Source organism: Erithacus rubecula (genome assembly GCF_903797595.1).
Source record: "Erithacus rubecula genome assembly, chromosome: 3".
In the NCBI taxonomy this organism is placed as follows: Eukaryota; Metazoa; Chordata; class Aves; order Passeriformes; family Muscicapidae; genus Erithacus; species Erithacus rubecula.
Genome location: NC_136689.1, coordinates 50,102,366 through 50,121,726, shown reverse-complemented (window position 1 = coordinate 50,121,726; position 19,361 = coordinate 50,102,366).

Sequence of the window (19,361 nt, the reverse complement as noted above, 5' to 3'; positions counted from 1 at the left end):
GTAGACACTGCACAAAAGTCAGGAATAGTCTTCCTGATCTTTCATGTACCCACTATATGTTGAAAAAAAAATTCCTTCTTCTGTCTGTAAGAGACAGGCTTCTTAAGCTGTCCCATGGAGTACCAAATGACAATGATGCATGGAAAATATTCCATGAAATTAATTACAGATTGAAGGAAGTGAAGGGAGAAAAGCAGAAGACATAAAATCCACAGAATGCTTTCTAAAGAATCAATTGAATAAATATACCTGCTTGTGAGACAACTCAATACATCATCTTGTCTTCTGAAAATATGCAAAGCCATTTTCATTCCCTGGTCTTGAATTTTCTTTAATGAGTTAACAATGAGTTCTGTTAAATGAGATCTATTACACAAGCTAAAGACCTAAACAAGATTTGTTTTTAAGTGATTCACTATCCATCATCTTACTATTCAAAATTCAGCTTTAGAAAATATCATAGGTAACATCTCTCAAAAAGGAAAATTCAGTTCCTGTCTTGCTCCTCTCATTACTGCTTCTAATGTGATTTGCAGTCTGTCAACCAAATGTAACATAGGCACACACAATGGCTATGACTATGTCTGCTGAATTATCCATTCCTCTTGCTCAGTCTAGTCACTCACATCTATTCACAAAACGTGTTTGAAGATCAAATGGCTTCTGGTGGGCTTAGTTTTAGATCATCTAGATCTGCAACTGATAGCAGCCCATTTTAACCAACTGCAGCATTCCACTGAACATTGTCCCAAACTGCTAAACAAAAGACTCTCTTATTCTTGGGGGAAAGACAGCATGTCCTAGTGGAGACTTTAGAAAATACATCTTAATTTATTATGTCATGGAGTCATGCAACACTACTAAAAAAGGAAAGGATGCTGTGGCTGAAGGTACTGAATTAGTTCTTACATGACTTCAAGTTATTACATGCTTTTTGTATGACCACAAGTGATTTACCTCTCTATCCCTTTGTTGTAAAACATGAATAAAACCATGATTTCTTATTCACTTTTTGTCTCTCTTCCTTGCAGCGTGAGCTAGTAGGATATGAATTGCACCCTTTGAGTATACATGGAACTGCACAGCGAGACTTTTCTGCACTGTATCATTTGAATAAAATACCTGGTAACATTCAGAGAACTCTGATGTTTTCAGAGCACCCTTGCTACTTTGAAAACGCTCCTGTTACATTCTAATTTCTAAACAGCAGCGTGATCCCACTCATTCTAACCCTTGAAACTACTCCTGGAGAAGATGTGCAAGATTAAATTTATGAAAAAAATGCCTGCATACACTTAGAATCATAGGATAGTTTGGGTTAGAAGGGACCTTAGAGATCTTCTAGTTCCAACATCCCTGTCCTGGGGAAGGTCACCCTTCAGTGACACCTACTATGACACTTACTCTTTCCTCACATATGTTTCATAACCTCCCCTTAAGCTTTTCTAGCCATGGAACCTTCACAGCACCCTTTAGCAGGGTGCTCATGCCATTGTTTCATTTTCTGTAGGCTTAGCCATGAGTGGCTATGTGGTTGCAGATTGCCCCAAATATCAGTATTCCTCCCCTCAAGGGACATGTTCAAAGTTGCATTCAGGATAAATTCTGTACTAACTGCTTCTTCTCAAGGCTCATTTAGCAGAGATTCTTTGAAAACCATCTGCTGCAAGAAGTCCTTTTGTACCCTTCCTCTCGTCCCCTGAAGGAACCTCTGGAACCCTTCTCATCTTCAGCTCTTCAACTAATGTCGTACTGTGCTTTCTTTTACCAAATTCACTGCAGCTGCTTCTGTTTTTACACTTATGTTTTCAGAATTTACCTGTTACTCCTTTGGTTTCTTCCTGAACAGGAGTCATCTCCAGTCCTTCCTGCATGTAGGATGTCACACAGATGTAAAGGCTGCATGATAGTTTCCATTCCCCAAGTACACTTTCTGTTTCCTTTTTTTCTTTTTCTAACTTAGTTCTTTATACTATGTGTTTAGCTCTAAGTTTTCTGTCAAATCCTGTTTCAGTTTGTGACAGATTTAAATTCAGAAATGCCAAATTTGAATCTGACTTTTTTCCCAGCTTTTTAAAGCATTTTCCTGTCATTTTCTACAGCAGTAGCTGTAACATTATTGAGCTTGGACACCCTGGACTTGAAGTAAAACGCTATTTATTATCTTATTCTTCAGAATGCCATTTAACCTCATAACTGCTGAATATGGTCTTTTAACTATCATAACAATATTTAATATGTCAAATATAGTAAGCACTAAAATTTGACATCCCTGGTTTTCTACTGATGCTACTTCTAGATAGGAAAAAAAAATTGTTCAGAAGCTCATTACTCATATTTCATCAAAAGAACCTTTTGATACTACTTGGCTTGCTTTTTTTAAAACCCTCTTTCGTACACATATATACTGGGAATTATTCTTTTGCTCTCTTCTTCAAACATTTCCTATTTTAACACAACCAACTTTGTTCCAAAGCTTTTGTTGCTGCTAGCACACAAGGTTGTGCACCAGGATTTATTTTATAAATTACAGAGATTTCACTACTATTTAAGCTGATGTTCCAGTTCTCATATATAATTCTTTGAATAAATTTCACACAGAGACCTCCTTTTACTTGTTGTCCAAACCACATCCTTATTTTAATTTTAGATACATTCAGTCATCCTTAATCAGCTTTTCTAGAAGATGGTTTTGCTTCTTCCAACCAGAGTTTGTCTAAACACCAGACACTGCTCAAATCTGTTTTTTTTCTCTATCCTGCAAAATTTTTCATCCTGTTTCTTTTGAGGAAATTCCAATTCATTATTTAGACTTTCCTTTGAGTGTTTGATCTTGTTCCATTTCTGTATGCTCATAGGAGTTTTAAGACTTAGTTATCCAATACATTAACTTTTCTTGTTGTCTCTCCTCAAAATATATGGCCTGTCTTGGTTGCCTTCCTCAGCCTGCCAAATCTATATTTGTTTTTTATGTAGAAAAAGATTTTCTGAGAATCCTTTTCTCATTTTGGGAGTCCTGATTTTTGCTATAATTTGATCTCAAAATGGAAACTGCTCAGGATATCTGGTCTTGAATGTTTTATATCTGTTTCAAGTTTATTGGTATACATAAAAAGATTTTTTTCCCTCTTTCTTAGGATAATATTTTCTCTATATCTCCTCACAGCACTTCAGTAGTTGATCAGTTCCTGTTATCCTACTCAAGTCATCCACTGTTTTACAGGGCAGCTTCTATTGCTCTGCCCCATCTGATATGTTACAGTCAGAACAGAAGGATTTGGCACTTTGGACCATACACTAGGTGCCAAATTTCTTCAAATATTAATAAACTGCAGTTACATAATATTTCAAACTGGATTTTAACAGACATTTACAGCTCATTCTGTAAACTGCCCTTTTGGCATTTTACCTTTAAACAGCATAACTAAATACTTCATAAAGGAGAAAAGGTCTGTTTTTTTGGGAAATAAATGTTTATTGCAATGCATAACCAAGGTTATTGTATTTAAAAATCATTAAATACTTGTCAACAAATTTTAAGTAACTTTCAAATATATGGAGATATGTAGAGGACTTTTATATATATGTGTGTATATATATATGTGTGTGTGTATATATATATATATATATATATATATATATATATATATATGTGTGTGTGTCTGTGTGTCTGTGTTCTCACAGGTCTATTAAATACTGGCTAAATTGATATAAAAGTATTTGGCTTCCACCGATGAGCAGGGTTAGAAAATGCAATTAAAAGAAGAAAATCTCAGAGTGAAAAAATGAATGTTTTTGCTAAGACTGACATGAAGAATTGCAAAACCAATCATGTATTGTTTTGAACACCATTTCTAGAAGTTTTCTCCCACATTTTCAAACTATTTTTAGTTAAAACATTTGCCTTCAGCTGCCTGCAGCCAGAACTTCAATAACTAGAAAATAGCACAGGTCAGATTGTCAGTTGTGTATTCCATTCATGTAGCATTTTGAGTACATACCAAGTTGCTATACACAGCTGGAGTCCCTGTTTGCAGGAACCAAATGACAGTTTTTTAAAGGAGTTTAGCAGGGGAATAAAATGTCAAAGTCTTCACATTACTTGTTCCCTCCCTGCTTGAGAGGTCTCTCTTTTTTGCACCTCCTATTCTTTTAAATTTCCGCATTCAACAGAATCTGGATCACAGTCTGTAAATTGTGTCAGGTCTTTTGTCTTTCTGTTCAAGGTGAATCAAGCTTCATCCAAGTTGCTTAGTGAAACAATCTAGACTTGTCTATTAATCTGCTTCAAATACATGGGCTGGAAATAGCTCTGAGGAAAGTGATCTGTTAAAGGTATCGATCCTTATTTGGCTTTTTACATCATGGATGTTTTTCCCAGATGGATACTGCTTGCTCTACAAGTTTTGCTAGCTAAAAATCCTGCATGCCAGCATCAAGCTTTGGGATGGAGGTCCCACAACATTTGTATTTTGTGATTCAATTCCATACCCTGTTCTGATAAAAATGTGTTTGGATTTAACTCTTTCTCTTATTTTATAAAATGTCCATTAAAACAATAATTAATCCAAATTTTTCCTCCTACTTTCCACTTGGGGACCCCTCCAGCAGTTGCTCTAATTTACCCAAGCTGCTAATTCCTCCTAAAATACCTCAACCTATTGAAATATTTTGGATTATTTTTTTTACCACTAGATATTTCCAAAGGGCACGAGCCAAATTTTGCTGTCTTTTGGGTCATGTTAAGAGTCTGTATATTGCAATTTAAATTAAGATAAAGCACAATTTCTTCAATCCAAGTAAGAGGAGCTATTACTGGTGAGAGGACTATTTAGAGGAAGCTATAGCCTGACCCCTAGACTTTGGATTTTAGTAGTTATTGAAATCTTCCTTTTTTCTCCATCTACTTCATCAAACATTAATTAAACGTTTCATATTTTATATTTTAGTTTTTTTATAGCTTTTCTAGTTCTTGCTCATAGTTCGCAGCACCATAAGACTGTCCTTCTTAGAGCAAAAAGCATGATGACACTTGCTGAAGAGGTTACAAACCTTGCTTTCTTGCTTGTCTTCCAAGTATCAGTATGATTAAGAAGCTCAGGTGAGGTGTATTTTTCACCCTATATTAGCATATTTTGTTTTAAACAAACTACTAGAAGTACGTAATTTACAAGAAACAAATGGGTTTCTTTATTCTGATTTTTGTATTCAAAATTCTTCTATTTATGGTAATAAAAAAGGTAATGTATAGGAAGCATTCTCATTATTTCTACCAAATTACTTTTTGCCCCTGCCCCATGGGAAGGGAGGGATGCAGCAGAAGTTCAAGTTATTGATTTCTGTATATATTTTGGCCCTGGTGTGTACGTTTCATACTTTGAACTGCAAGTGATAGAGCATTTGTCAAACAGGAATCTGTTTCTTCTTTCATTTTTTTAACTACTTCACAATGCAAAAAGGCATAAACATACTACAGTTTAATGATACATTACCAACATGATGTACATTTAGAAATAAAATAATAGAGGTGAAACTGATTTTATGTTTTAGAAATTTAGCACCAATTAAAAACTCTAGTAAATGTTTATTTGTCCATTCTTTTATTTCCCATATAAAGCTTACGCTTTAATGCTTTAACAATGTGCAAAGAAAACAGCTTATCTTTGTAAAAAAACACTTTATAAAATTATACAACTTGACATTGCTTTCTTAAAAATAGACCTTTGTAGACATTTTGTGCATGAAAATCTTGTATTATTTGAGGCACAGCATTCCCACTGCAGTGTTGCAATAACCTTTGGTTTGCTGTTCTTACCTCCTGCTGTAGCAAGCTGGCTTTTTGGGGCCCTGCTTATTTACACAGAAAGTTTACTCTTTGTAGAGCATATGAGCAATAGAGCTGTCTGCAAAAAAGGAGGAATAAAAATGCTGAAGACACATGTTCTAGTTTGAAAGTTGTAATTATACATAATCTTAATGAAGAATTATTGTCTTGTTTCTCACCAGGTTAATTTTTTCATAATAGCCATTAAGGGCCATGGTCAGGACCCTGAGGTTAGTTCTATAGCACCTCTTATCATTGCCAGAGGCAGGGGACAGAGACTTTTCAGTGAAGAAGGGAGTCCTTCAGGTCGAGAAAACAAGCTGACTGAATGGTCTGGCATTTTTTATTGTCAGGGGCTTTCTGTATAATTAGTTTCTTTTTCTTTCACCTTCTATTGTTAGTTTTTTTGTGGTTACTGTTCATTTGCTTGTCTCCCTGCTATTTACAGTGAATTGTTCTTATCTCAACCTGTGATCTTTCTCTTCTGTGCCTCCAGCTGGAGGGCTGTGGTGGGAAAGGGGCAGGATGGTTTTCAGTGAGAACAGTAAATTATAGAACATAGTTTCTAAACCACAAGAATGATGTAAATCTATACCCAATTATTTTCTTTACACAAAAGTCAAAGATAATTTTACTTATCTCTGACAGATATCTAGTAACAACAACCACCTTTTCCTTAACTGAGTATCAGAAGGGACAGATTATTTTCTCCTAGAAACACATCTAACAACTTTTTCCAAAAGCAGTTGTCACTCAAAATATATCATGCTTGTTCTGAAAGTCCAGGCCTAAAAACCAGTGTATGTGCCATGTGTTTATGCCTAGTGTCTACCAACAATTAAATACTGCTCTTCACTGTGCCTTGCATTTCCTACACAGATGCTTTTCCTGTTCTTCCTGGTGACTTTTGGTAAAACAAAATTTTCTTTTTTGAGAAGGGTTGAACTGTGAATCTCCTAGCTGCGTAAATCATCAGAGAGAGCACTGGCATGCACAGTTATTCAGTTTATCCTGGATGTTTTTCACTTTCCGCATGGGTGTGGTCTGGAGTGGAAAGGGTTATGACACAATGGATTCTTTCTTAATGGGTCTTTCATAGAATCCTTAAGGTTGGAAAAGACCTCTAAGACCACAGAGTCCCACTGTTGATAATCAAGTCCAATTCACATCCAATCCGCACATATATTCACTACTGCCATTCACCAAAGATTTCAAGATTCTGCTGCTGGGCTGCTTGCCACTCTACTAAAAGGCTGTCAACCAATTAAATATAATTGTTAAGAGGAAATAGCTTGGAAACATCAAGCTCTCGATTTCCACATCAGCCTCAGATGATGACAACCTTCACCAACATACTCATAGGTACATTGGTACTCATAGGTATTAAATTGGTACTCATAGTACACAGGTACATCAAAGTGAAAATAATAATTACTATCTTCTTACTTGCACTCCCATGAGCAATTTGGAAAGGAGAACACAAATCTACACTTGTGTCTAAAAGTAGCAGTCATTTAATAAAAACAGCTGTCCAGGGAACCTAGGAGCATTCCCCAGAGACTGGTTTTCAAGACACTCTCCTAAGTGCAGAAGAAGAAAAAAAAAAAAAAAAAAAAAAAAAAAAGTAAGTATAGAACATGCACTTGAACATCACTTCATCGTACAAAGTACTAGTAAAGGAAGTCAAAGAAGATGCTTTGATGACCAATGAGGCTAAGAGTATGTGGAGATAATGAGAATCAGAGGCTGCAGGAGCCTTAAAGAGTTAAGGGGGCAGTTCTATCTGTAACACCTGTAACAGAGGCACTTTCCAAGAATATGAGTGGCCGTTCTGACCTTACACTGTGGCAGAGCAGAGTATTTCTCTCAATGTTAAATTTTGCTGAATTTCATGTGCTTTCCCTTAAAACCATAGATTATGAACAGTTTGGGCTAGAAACAGTCTCTGAAAGGAGATTTGCCTATCTCTCATTGTACAATTATAATATGAAGCACATGAACTATTCTCTAATTGATCACATATTTTTGACATATAAGTTTGTGCAATAAGCTTTATTCCATTTTAAAGCTATTTTAATCATTTGGTTGCTTTGCTCCTTCACCATGGAAAGCATTGTTCCAAATCACATCAGTTTGCTGTATTTTATATCAGTCCCAATAGTCTATTTTGCAGTTCGCAGAGTAAATACCCATATCCACACTGTATCATACCCAGCTGGCTTCTGTCATTTAACCAAACTGGCTTCATTGACTTCAGTGAAGACAACAGAATAAAGCCCAGTTTATACACACATAAATAAATGAATATAAATATAAATAAAATATAAATAAAATATAAATATAAATATAAATATAAATATAAATATAAATATAAATATAAATATAAATATAAACATATATAAATTTATGTATCTTCATACTGTAGATTTTTTTTTAAACAAAATCCAAATCTAGTTGGACTTTTTTCTTATTTTTTAAACTATAAAGAATAGTATCACCTGGTATCACCTACATTTTATAGCACAGTGCAAATGTTTGCTGGAGTATAAAAGTGTGTGGTAAGGGACATCAAAATATGGGACTAGTGCCATTCAAATACAAGTGCTAAGTTAAAGGACAATAAATAGGATATTAAGTCTTATTACTGCAGACATTTTTGATAAATAATATGTATTGGAATTAACTGCATTGTTAAGAAAATAGATGATATTTTGTTAAGTGTGCAAAGGGTGAAGATGAACAATTTCTTTCTGTATGATGCATTATTCCACATCTTTTACTCTCTAGGATTTCAGATGAGTCAGTAAATAAACAACGAGGCAGCGAAAACTTTCTCTGTAGACCTGGAAACTAGGGATCACAGAGGCTCTAAAATAATCATTACAAAATGAAATCAGGCCTCAGGATACAGCAGCTGCAGCTGGAGGGCAGGTAGAAAGGAGAGAGGGGAAAAAATACACTGAGAAAGAAAGAGAAAGAAGGAACAACAGACCCTAACACCTTTTACAAAAGAGATGGTGAACTTTCTGGTGTGCAGAAAAGCTTTCACTTCAGAGTGTCTGCTGGGAAATGCAAAACCTTGATGATAGCACAGTAACCATTAGTGGTTTTGAAAAGTGTATCCAAGATCATAAGGAATTTTAAAATGTATGAGAGGTGACATATAGAAACTAAGGGTCAAGCCTGTCTGCCACTTCTGAGCAGGAAAAAGGGGATTCTTAATGTAGCATGAGGCTGGCTGAAGCAGGTGCTGATTTTTTCTGTATGAATCTTGTGGTTTTTGACAGCACTTGTGACCACAATGGTGCATATAAATATATATATATCTATCTATATCCTTTATCATCCTCATTTCAAAAGGGGTGAGAGAAACATACCCAAATGCTAGATCCTAGCCTTTGGGCTTGCCAGCATCACAGGTGGAGCAGAGAGAAAGCTTCTATTAGTGAAGAAGGCACAAAGTTTCAGCTAGCTGAACTCATAAATTTTTTTACCAGCCACCTGTGGCTATAATACTATGCATGGATCACAACTTATATTTTCATTTGTCTATCTGCAAAAGATTGATGAGAGTTGTCATCTGTAAAGAAGAAAAATTGTTCAGCTTCTGGGTAAGTGTACAGCAAATCTTAAGATTTCCTGAGAAATTTATCATTTTTCTCACCACTTAAACTCACATATTTAATCCAAGAAATGAGCCACAGAAGATGCTAGAATCTCAAGCTGTGGGATAAGAAAAAGAAATGGCAATTTGTCTAATGACCCAGAACAACTGAAAATTGCATGTTTGACTTTTTATTAAAGACAAAAATACACAATAGCTAAGAAATATTTTTAAAAGATACTAAGACCCACATAGTTCTTAGAAAAGCAACTTGAAGACTTGAGTTCAAGGCAGAGGTCTGTAGTGCCTCTTCCTTGCAGTGAGGCATGTTGTCACCATCATCTGACAGGCCTGTAGGTGCTTACCAGAAATCAGTATCAGAAATCAGAAGGGAAACCCCCAGCAGACAAGGCGAGCCTGGGTCCCTAAGCTGGAGGGTGAGTAGCACTCAGCAAAGCTGTGCAGGAACAAATGGGTTCTTTCAGTGACACTGTTAAAGGCAGATGGTGCTATGAACCAAGTTGAGGAACTGGCTGATGCTCTGGGTCTGCAAGGGATGTGGGCATCTCATCCATCCTCAGTGTAAACACTCACCTCTGAATTTGCAGCCACACAGAAATTCTGGAGGGAGACAGAAAACAAGTACCTTCAACAGTAAAAATTTTTTTTGAAGTGTTTTATATTTATTAATACATACTGCTTTTCTGGGGTCTTTTCAGCTCAATTTACGACATAAAAGGTATAAGAAGTATCTCTTCCTTCTTGACTTAAACATTATTTTGGTTCTGTGTTTTATTCTAAGTAAATAGCTGCTTAATCCAATCAGCCCTGGATGATTAAATCCATCTCAATATGGCAGACATTTTTACAAAGTTAAAAATAGCCTTTTCCTGACACTGACAGGCACATTGTAGAGTATCTTAGGATATTCTGTTTTCAAGAAGGTTATTCAGCATCAGATGAACCTATTATTAACCTATTGCTGTTTGCTATGTAGAAACTTACGTGCTTTAACCAGTTTTGTCTCAATTATAGCTATATGCAAAACTCCATTTTTTAAAAATATATTTGTGTCTTTTAATAATAAGTTAAAAATAGCATGATTTTATATTTTTCGCATGCTAAAATGTGTGAATTGACTTCACTGGAATGAGGCTCTGTAAAGAAATATATATATTTATATTTATATATTTATCTATTTATATATATACATATGATGGCAGGGACATCTTTCTTTCTTTTAAGAGTTGTAATATAGCATTTATCAGTAACAAGTACTGCATGACATTGTTAAGTTGCTTTAATTAGTCAAAATATTAGGAACTGTATCCAACACAGCTATGGCAGAATCTGCAATCTTCTGCTGTCTCCAAAATAAAATCTTAAACAGACACTGACCTTCACAGGCCCTAGACAGAAACCTACAAGTGATCTGGTCTCAGAGCACTAAAATTCCACCCTTGAAGTTTGTTTTCTCCTTTGTAGGAGATGTTAAGAGCTGGTTTTTTTTCCCTGTGCTACTTGCTCTGTGGCATGTAAGCTGAACCTCTGAACCCAGGTCACTTGTAGGTTTCTTGACCAGGGAATCATACAATAAATCATAGAATGGCATGGCTTGGATGTGTCCCTAAAGATTATCTCATTCTAACTTCCCTGACAAGGGCAGGGGCACCTCACACTAGGCTTGGTTGTTCAGGGCCCCTTTCAGAATAGCCTTGACCACTTTCAGGAATGGGGCACCCACAACCTCTCTGGGCAACCTGTTCCAGTGCCTCACCACCCTCATAATGAGGAATTTCTTCCTAATATCCAGTCTAAATCTACCCTCTCTCAGTTTCAAGCTATTCTCCCTTGTCCTATCACTGTATGCCCTTGTAAAACTCTCCATCTCCAGCTCTCTTGTATCTTCCATAAGGTGCTGCAAGGTTGCTCTAAGGTCTTTCTGGAGCCTTCTCTTCCCAGCTCTCTCAGCCTGTGCTCATAGCAGAGGTGGTGCAGCCCTCTGAACATCTTAATGACCCTAACCATGCACCAGCCAGCCTGTGTTTGTGCTGGTGCAGACCTTCCATTGACTTTGTTGAGCTTCATGAGGTTTGCATGAGCCTAACTCTGAAGCCTGTCAAGAGCCACAAAAGGTACAGCGAAACAATAAAAGGTAGCTGACAAAATGCTGCAAAATACTTTCAGCGGTGGCTTTTCAGATTAGTTTTTTAATGAGAAGCGTAGGTGGCAACTCATTCATTTCTTGTCAGAATGAAACAGCTTCTTCAATTGTTGCTAATTGCTTCCAGCAGTAAATGTCTAGTACAGCAAAGCACAGAAAATCTGTCATTTTAAAGAATTTTAAAGGAATTATTTTCCTACGTAAAATGAAAGGAGCTGTAACATAAATATGTGGTTTTTTGTAATTAAAAAAATTAATACCAACAAGAAGTGGTCATCAGGGCAAAACATTATCTAAGTTATCTTGAGATTTTTGTTCTCACTGCTTATCATAGAAGAGCAAATCCTAAAATATGTGTTCACCCCTTTTATCGTCACTCAGACAAAGCTGCCATTTAACATTAATGATCTGAATGATCCTGTTGCCTTTGCAGTGAATATTTCCTTTTCATAGCTCCTTGCTTGCCTCTGATAAATCACAAAGCTAGCATTTTTGCCTATCTTCATTCATAGTTATAGATCTCAAAAATTAGCAAGAGCAGAGCTGGACACCTCAGGTAGGGCAGTCACAAGAAGCACCATTTGTTGCTAATGGGAATGGGCAAATAATTATTTGACATAATTGTCAAGTGGAAGGGGTACTCCTGTCTACAGGAGTGTTTTCTACTAAATGCTTATAGGAGACTTTAAATTATAATAATGCCACTTATTTTTCTTCTGACTAACTGGAAATTACTATTGCTTGAAGATCATTATTGCATGAGAGTATGCCATTCTGTGAGGAAACCGTGGTTTAGAAAAATGACAATTTGATCAGTTGAGCCATTCAGTCTTAGAAATCTGACCAATTAAAATACATGTTGAAAAATACAGCATTTGATAAGAGAACAATAATTTTTTGATTCACTGAAATGCAATGCTTGAATTAAACTGATCTGGTGTCTTTTTTTTTTTTTATTTTTTTTTTTTTTGGTTCAAAATGCCCAAACTTACCAACAAATATTCCAATTTTCAGTCAGTACTTACTGTGGCAGAATAGCAATTACATGCATTACCTGACCCATGTCAACAGGAGAATATATTAGCAGCTTCTAAAGTCAGGTTGCTTACTGTTATTCAGACCATAGTATGCTTACTTCTGAAGGACAAACTAGAGTAATCTTACTGCAAGTACACAAAGGTGATTTTGCTCGACAAAATGCAAGTCAGCTTAACGAGTTTGCATTTGACTGTTTTGCTTTTAAAGTTCTTCATGATGATGTATTGAATGTTTGGACAGGTGAAAGTACAAGACAAATGTGACAGTATTTTAGGCAACTTTAAATCACATTTGTTCAAAGCCCCATGAATTTTTTTTTTTATATGCTTATTTGAAAATCTCTCCTTTTGTTATAGAGGAGCAGTATTCTCTTTATTTACAATTTCTTTAGGATAGGAAGCTTGATCTCAGGTGGGGCTCCAGACGTTTTTGTTTTTTTTAAATAAATTTATATTGTTGAAAAATATTAAATAGCTAACTAGAGACAGGCTAGTTTTAAAAGCCATGTGAATGTAGAGCACAGATTTGTGGATGTCATCTACTGTATTCTATCTTTCAAATCAACTTTGTCACCTCCTCTAAATTTGCACTACAAATTCATGCTATTACCCACTTTGCTGAAGCAGTTAGCCAATACATCCTGGCAAGTCATTCCTCTTAAGATGAAAAATAGAAGTCAGGTATATAATTTGGTGTAATCTTGTTTATTTACAGAAAATAAGCACAAAGTGCAGGTTCCTTGAGAAGAGTAGGATAAACAAACAGCAGGCAGCTCAGCATCTCAGCTAAACCTACATCTGCTGCTCAGTCAAGCTTCACAGTTCAAGGAGTCTCGTTCCCTGTGTCCCCTAAAGATGATTATCACATTTCCTTTTGGATGCTCCCCACCTCCAGCATCACCTGCACACAAAATGGCCTTGGTCCATAAAGCCCTCAGTTCATTGCAGTCAGCTTTGAGAGAAGCAGCTGCTACTTAAAATTCCTTGGTTTATTATTCTCTCCTTTGTTTTTAGAAATTTTTCGAAAACCACAACACATCGCCCTCCTTTTTCTGGCTTGTAGGGGAAAGGGAATGTTTTTCTAAATCTCTGCCAATGGCATCAATCGATATTCTTGTAGCAGTGTTTCTACTATGGTGGGCTTGGCTTTGCTCCATGGTTCCCTTCACAACCTTTTTCACTGCCTGCTGTTTTATTTGTAGTTCCTAGTTTGAAAATGACTTGAAATTAAGGACTAGATATGATAGACATCTGCTCTATGTGATCTTTATTTTAATCGATTAGCATTATTTCCTATGCGTTATTAACTACAGCAGATGACCTATTAAAAGCCCCAAAACTTACTTACAGGAGAACCAGAAAACAAAGTTTGAAAGGCTTGTGAAACAATTAATCAAACAAACAAAAACCTCAAAAAGCCCAAAACAACAAAATTCTAAAACAACCACAAAACCCCTCACCTAAAACCCACTAAACCGAAAAAAAACCCCATCAACCTAATCCAAATGACCTATACTAGTTCTGTTCATTCAAAGCATAAACTTGAGCTGGAGTCAGAAATTATGGCTAAAAAAAGCTTCAGATATGAAGTTTCCATAAAAAACAGATGAAGTGAGAACACAAGATGAAGTAGGCAGACATGAGATGTGGAATATAATCAAATCAGAGCTGCAGATAATTGAGCTCTAGTGCAAAGATGGGCACAAAGCTAGAGTGCACAGACAGGGATACAGAACAAGCAGTGAGATAATTTGAAAAAGGAAGTCTGGTGATGAAGTGAGAAAAGATACGTGGTAGCAGTAAAAGTGGATAAGGGAATGAAAACTTCAGAAAGCAATGGAAGAGGTATTCATGACCTGCAAGACTAAAAGCAGAAAAACCAGAAGCACAAAACTCTTTGCTGGATTAGTAGAAGTATCTGTGACTATTCGTGTAAGGGAACTCATGAAACCAGATAAGAATAAAATATTGAAATTCAGGTGGGAAAGTAAAGAAAACATAATCAAGAGGAAACAAAATGATGAAAGAAATTGATGGATTTGATGCATTGTGAGAGATAAGACATCCCTCATCTTCTCTAGACTGAAATGCAATATACTTGTTTACTGTGAGAAACAAGGGCACAGCATGGTTCCTATTGTAGATTTTTTTGGGGGAAAAAAAAAGAGAAACCATGCATAAATTCCTGTAAATTGTGTTTGCATGCCTGATGTCTGCAGCACTTCCTCTAGGACATATAGTGAATACATAAAGAAGTTATATAAAAAAATTTAATATATCAATACTATTAATAATAACTCCTCTCCTGATCAGACAGATTGTTCCAGTCTTTCTTGTTATTATTTTACAAAGTCTACAGCAGTGTTATTACTACTTTCCATTATTGGGGATTTAAATAATCAGGGAAATAAATATAGTTAAAAGTCAAGGAAGTATTTACACAACTGGAAGTCTGAAACCTTCTGCAATTTTTTCACAGAATTGGTTTAGATATGATTTTGAATACATAAATATCAATTTGCACAGGAAACACATACCCTGTAGAGACACGGAGGCACCAGTCTGTTGAAACTTGAATTCTTGATTTCTAGAAACATATTTTTCATCTTAAAGAAAAATAAGCATGTAGTAATAATTAAATAATTTTCCTTCTTTTAAAATGGCATTTCTATAAAAGAAAATCTTGCCCTTTAATGCAAGAGATGAAGATGTCCTGTTACTGGTCAAATTACATCCTCTGACTCTTGACAGATTACAGAAAGCCTTTTTTTTTCTTTACCCATAGTCTGCTCACAAGTCTGACAGAGCTCAAATGAAACAAAACAAAAAACACCAAAAAACCAGACAAACAAATAAACAAAAAAAATTAAGACAAGGAACTCTGTCCTTACGGAACTAATTCCGTTGCTGAATGACTAAACATGAGAAGTGGTCTCAGTTGGAGAAAGCAACTAAAATTAAGGAAGGGGAGCACAGGTACTTTTAAGTAGAAGAAAAATCTTTAGGTATGTAGCCCAAAGATAGTGTTAAATTTTGTTTCCAAAAAAAGAACATTCCCAGACTGTGAATGGCTCTTAGGTGTAGCAAGATGCCCGGAGGAAATAAAAATGTTTTGGTTTAAAGTCCTTTCCTGAAGAGAAGCATTTACCCTCAGCAATTAAAAATCAGCAGTAGACAACTATTGCTGCAATATCTTTGGGTAGTTTTATAACACACCCTGCAGAAAGGCCTTGATATGTTAAAATACTGAGATGTTCAGTAACAGCAGTACAGCTTCACTATTATTGCAGCTATAGAACGAAGCCTGGAAAAGTCTTCTCTTTCAATTTTGAGTTCACATAGCTGGATACATTGTTTTGCAACCACTCATATTGGCAAACTAGAGGGAAGCTTGCTTTCTTAAGAAAGCAGTGAGACAAAGGGGGCTGAGCTTTAGACTGCATGAGACTCCACCTCATCTCAGTGGATCACAGAGATCTACTGTTCAAACAGCCTGTCAAAGAAGAAAAAGGGCCATAACATAATGTAAAAGCAGTAAAACATTTCCTATGTGATTTGATACTGAAATCACACAAGGTAGAAGAAAACAGATGAATGACACAAGTGAGATGTGTCACACAGTTGCCTTGTCATGTTTTTTCTGTATTGTACCAGCAAATGTAAAAAATAAGAGTACTCTGCTGGAAATCAGGTCCAGCATTCTGATGATTGGAGTTTAATGGATTTAGATCTTAATTTGCATTGAAAAATTTTGCTGATTTACTTAAATGAATAGAAGAGTGTGGCTATGGACTCTGAACTTGCACTCACTGAGCCAATGCTTGGTTGTGCAAGAAGTTCCTTCCTCAAGCTGTGAGGAATCACCCTGCAGTGAGGGTCTACAGGCAGAGCATGTGCTTACTTCATCATTGTCAGTGCATTTTCCTGCAAAATTACACAAATTGGCAGCTTAGGCTGCACTGTGCTTTGCAGGACCTGGACAACAAGCACACATTTCCTCCTGCTGGCTCCACTTTTGAGACAGTTATGTTGGAATAAAAAAAGGCACTGGAAATGGAGAAAGGTCCTCATTCTCAGCAACATAAATAACTGATGGAAAGTCAGATCCTAGCAAACTGTGAGATTTTCTTCCGCAAAACCCAGGGAAAAGAAAGAGAAGGACACAATTACATGCTTACTTGGCTAGGGGTAGCTTCAGTTGTAGTCTCTTAGATGAGAAAGCATCAGAAACTTTCCTTTGCTTGCAAAAAGCTATTAGCCTTTTCCTGGCAGCTGCCACCTCTGGGGTAGAGGAAAGCTCATGCCTTTTGTACATGGCAGGCTCCAGCTCCAAAGACTTCAAAGATTTCAAAGTAGCTGAAACTGAAGTGCAACAGTGCTATGACAGAAGCAACAGAAAAAAGGAGGTGGCAAATTTTTAGATCTACCTTCTTCTTATTGTACAAGGTAAGAAACTTCAGAAACCTAAAACCTACTGTTCCCTATCAAACACTGTTCTCAGGCAGCAGGCAAAATGTTATCTGAAGTGCTCAAAGGAAATCTGTTCCAAAGAGCTTCAACCTCCAATAAAAAAAAAAAAAAAAAACAAACCTGGCATTGCATGAAATGTCATTTGTTTCTTGTTTGTTTTTTTGCACAAATCTCAGAACACATTTGATCCTTCTGATAAGCTGGAGATCCTGAATCTCTACAAATGCTGGAACATGTGTTTACACCCAAATTTTTATGTTTCTCAGCATGCTTTCCTGTGCTATGTGTTCTATGCTGACTTGGCTCCACGTTTTTCTTCCTTATTTTGATACAGAGTGGTTACTTAGAGTCAAAGCTTAACAGGATAATTTTGCATTTTTTATTACTCTATGTCACTCAAGTCTGTGTATATTTTTTTGAAAAAAGCAAGTAAAAAATTATTTAGCAAACTAGTGTGTGCAGCCAGTTACAAGAAAACTACAAGGCTAACAAAATAATAAAAATTTCATTCTAAAATTCCAGCCTAAATGATGGTGTGCTAAAAGTAATCAAGCTCCAGTTTATCTTAATACAAAGCTTTCTGTGTCTGGAATGCAAAATTAAATTACCATTTACCTTTCCAGCAAGAAACAACTGTCTTTGAACTATCTGACTACAGGTCATATTTTACAGCCATTGCATTCCCTTTTTTCCTGTTTCTTTTCCCCCAGATGAAATCAAGTGATGTCTTACATCAGTGACAATACTAGCTTTGGCTATTTCTAAGTTTAGCAACGTATTCTGGATGGGATGGGCTGTTGCACTTTGGCAAGACTTACTAATAAAGACAACTATTCTGAATAATCAGCTTCTATCTGCAAAGGAGAAAATTAAGCTTCCTCTTGCTCAGTCTCCATAGATAACTGATCAGAGAATAAATAGATTGATTTTTATGGAAGATTATTCTCAAGAAATCAAGATCCTCTGTTACTCCACAGCTTATGTATGTCCCCTGGTGACCATTCCATTTTGCTGGCACAGGTGTACAGCTCTGCCATTTAATTTGCCTCCTGCTTCTGCTCCTGCTCCAGTGATAAGGTTTTGCACACAATATTCCACACTGTAACTGGTAACTGGTGGTTGAGTCCTTTGTGTGAGTAGGTTTCACACACAAAACTTTTGGGCTGAAGAAGTTTAAGTTATTTAGCCACACCATCAGCAAATGCTTTCTGTCAGATGGTATTAAACATATCTCTTCCACCTGCCCTTATTTCATTACTTGAAAATGTGGTAAAATCAGATAGTTGATCTTTTGAAACTTTAAAAATTAAGGGAATTCTGTGGCCATCTGGATTTTTTCCATGATGGCTTGGCCATAGGGAATTGAGGTGGCCAAGAAGAATGTTGGTGTTATGCCATGATGGGATGGTCTGACCACATTCCTAGAAACAGCTTTGAGTCCAAGGTTTGTCAGCAGGTGTAGTGTCCTCTAGCTTTATAATCTGAGTCTAGATGGATTACTGGTGAACAGATGCAGTTCGTGGAGGGAGTGAAAAAAGTCCAAAGTAGGTTTATATGTGGCAGCTAGAGTTGTGTCTGTCAGGGCAAAGACTCAACCTTAGTCTGATACATGCTGAACTTTTGTATACAAAACAGATTTCTCAGCTTTGCCTTCCTCATTATAAAGTCATAAATTACTTGGTCCTTTGGCTACTGTACAGCATGAAGACAGCCACAGGACAGTAAACAGACAAAGGATCTGAAACAGTGGTTTTCTTCAGATTTTCAGATCAGCTTTCTAAGTTTCTCCCAACCTACTGTGCTGTCTGCAGTTTCTGAATGTTCTCAGAAGAGCCCCCAAGAAAAGTATCTTATAAAGGCATATTACTTTTATGTTCATTTATGGTTTTGTTGTACTTTTTTTTCTTCCTCCAGAGAAGTATAGCTTTGCTCCCTGACATTCAGTCCTGTGCTTCTGAACACCAAAAGTTATACTTCAATTTCCCAGCTTCAACAGCTAAAAATAAAAGTGGAAGGTGACTGAGCAGGCAGATGCAGTAACAAAAATATAGCTCTGCTTTCTTCTATGGCTATGTTTTGTTTCTCTATGGTTTTTGTATCCCTTCTTATTTCTTTGTTCATTATTCTTTGTGCATTTGAAAAATCAGGGGGCAATTGTGATTGCTTACTGTCATCCCTGGGTTCTTGGTGGCAATTGTCAAATGTGGAACACACCAGCTCTGCTGAAGGTGTGTGAGCAAACCCTCTTTTCTATTCCCATTA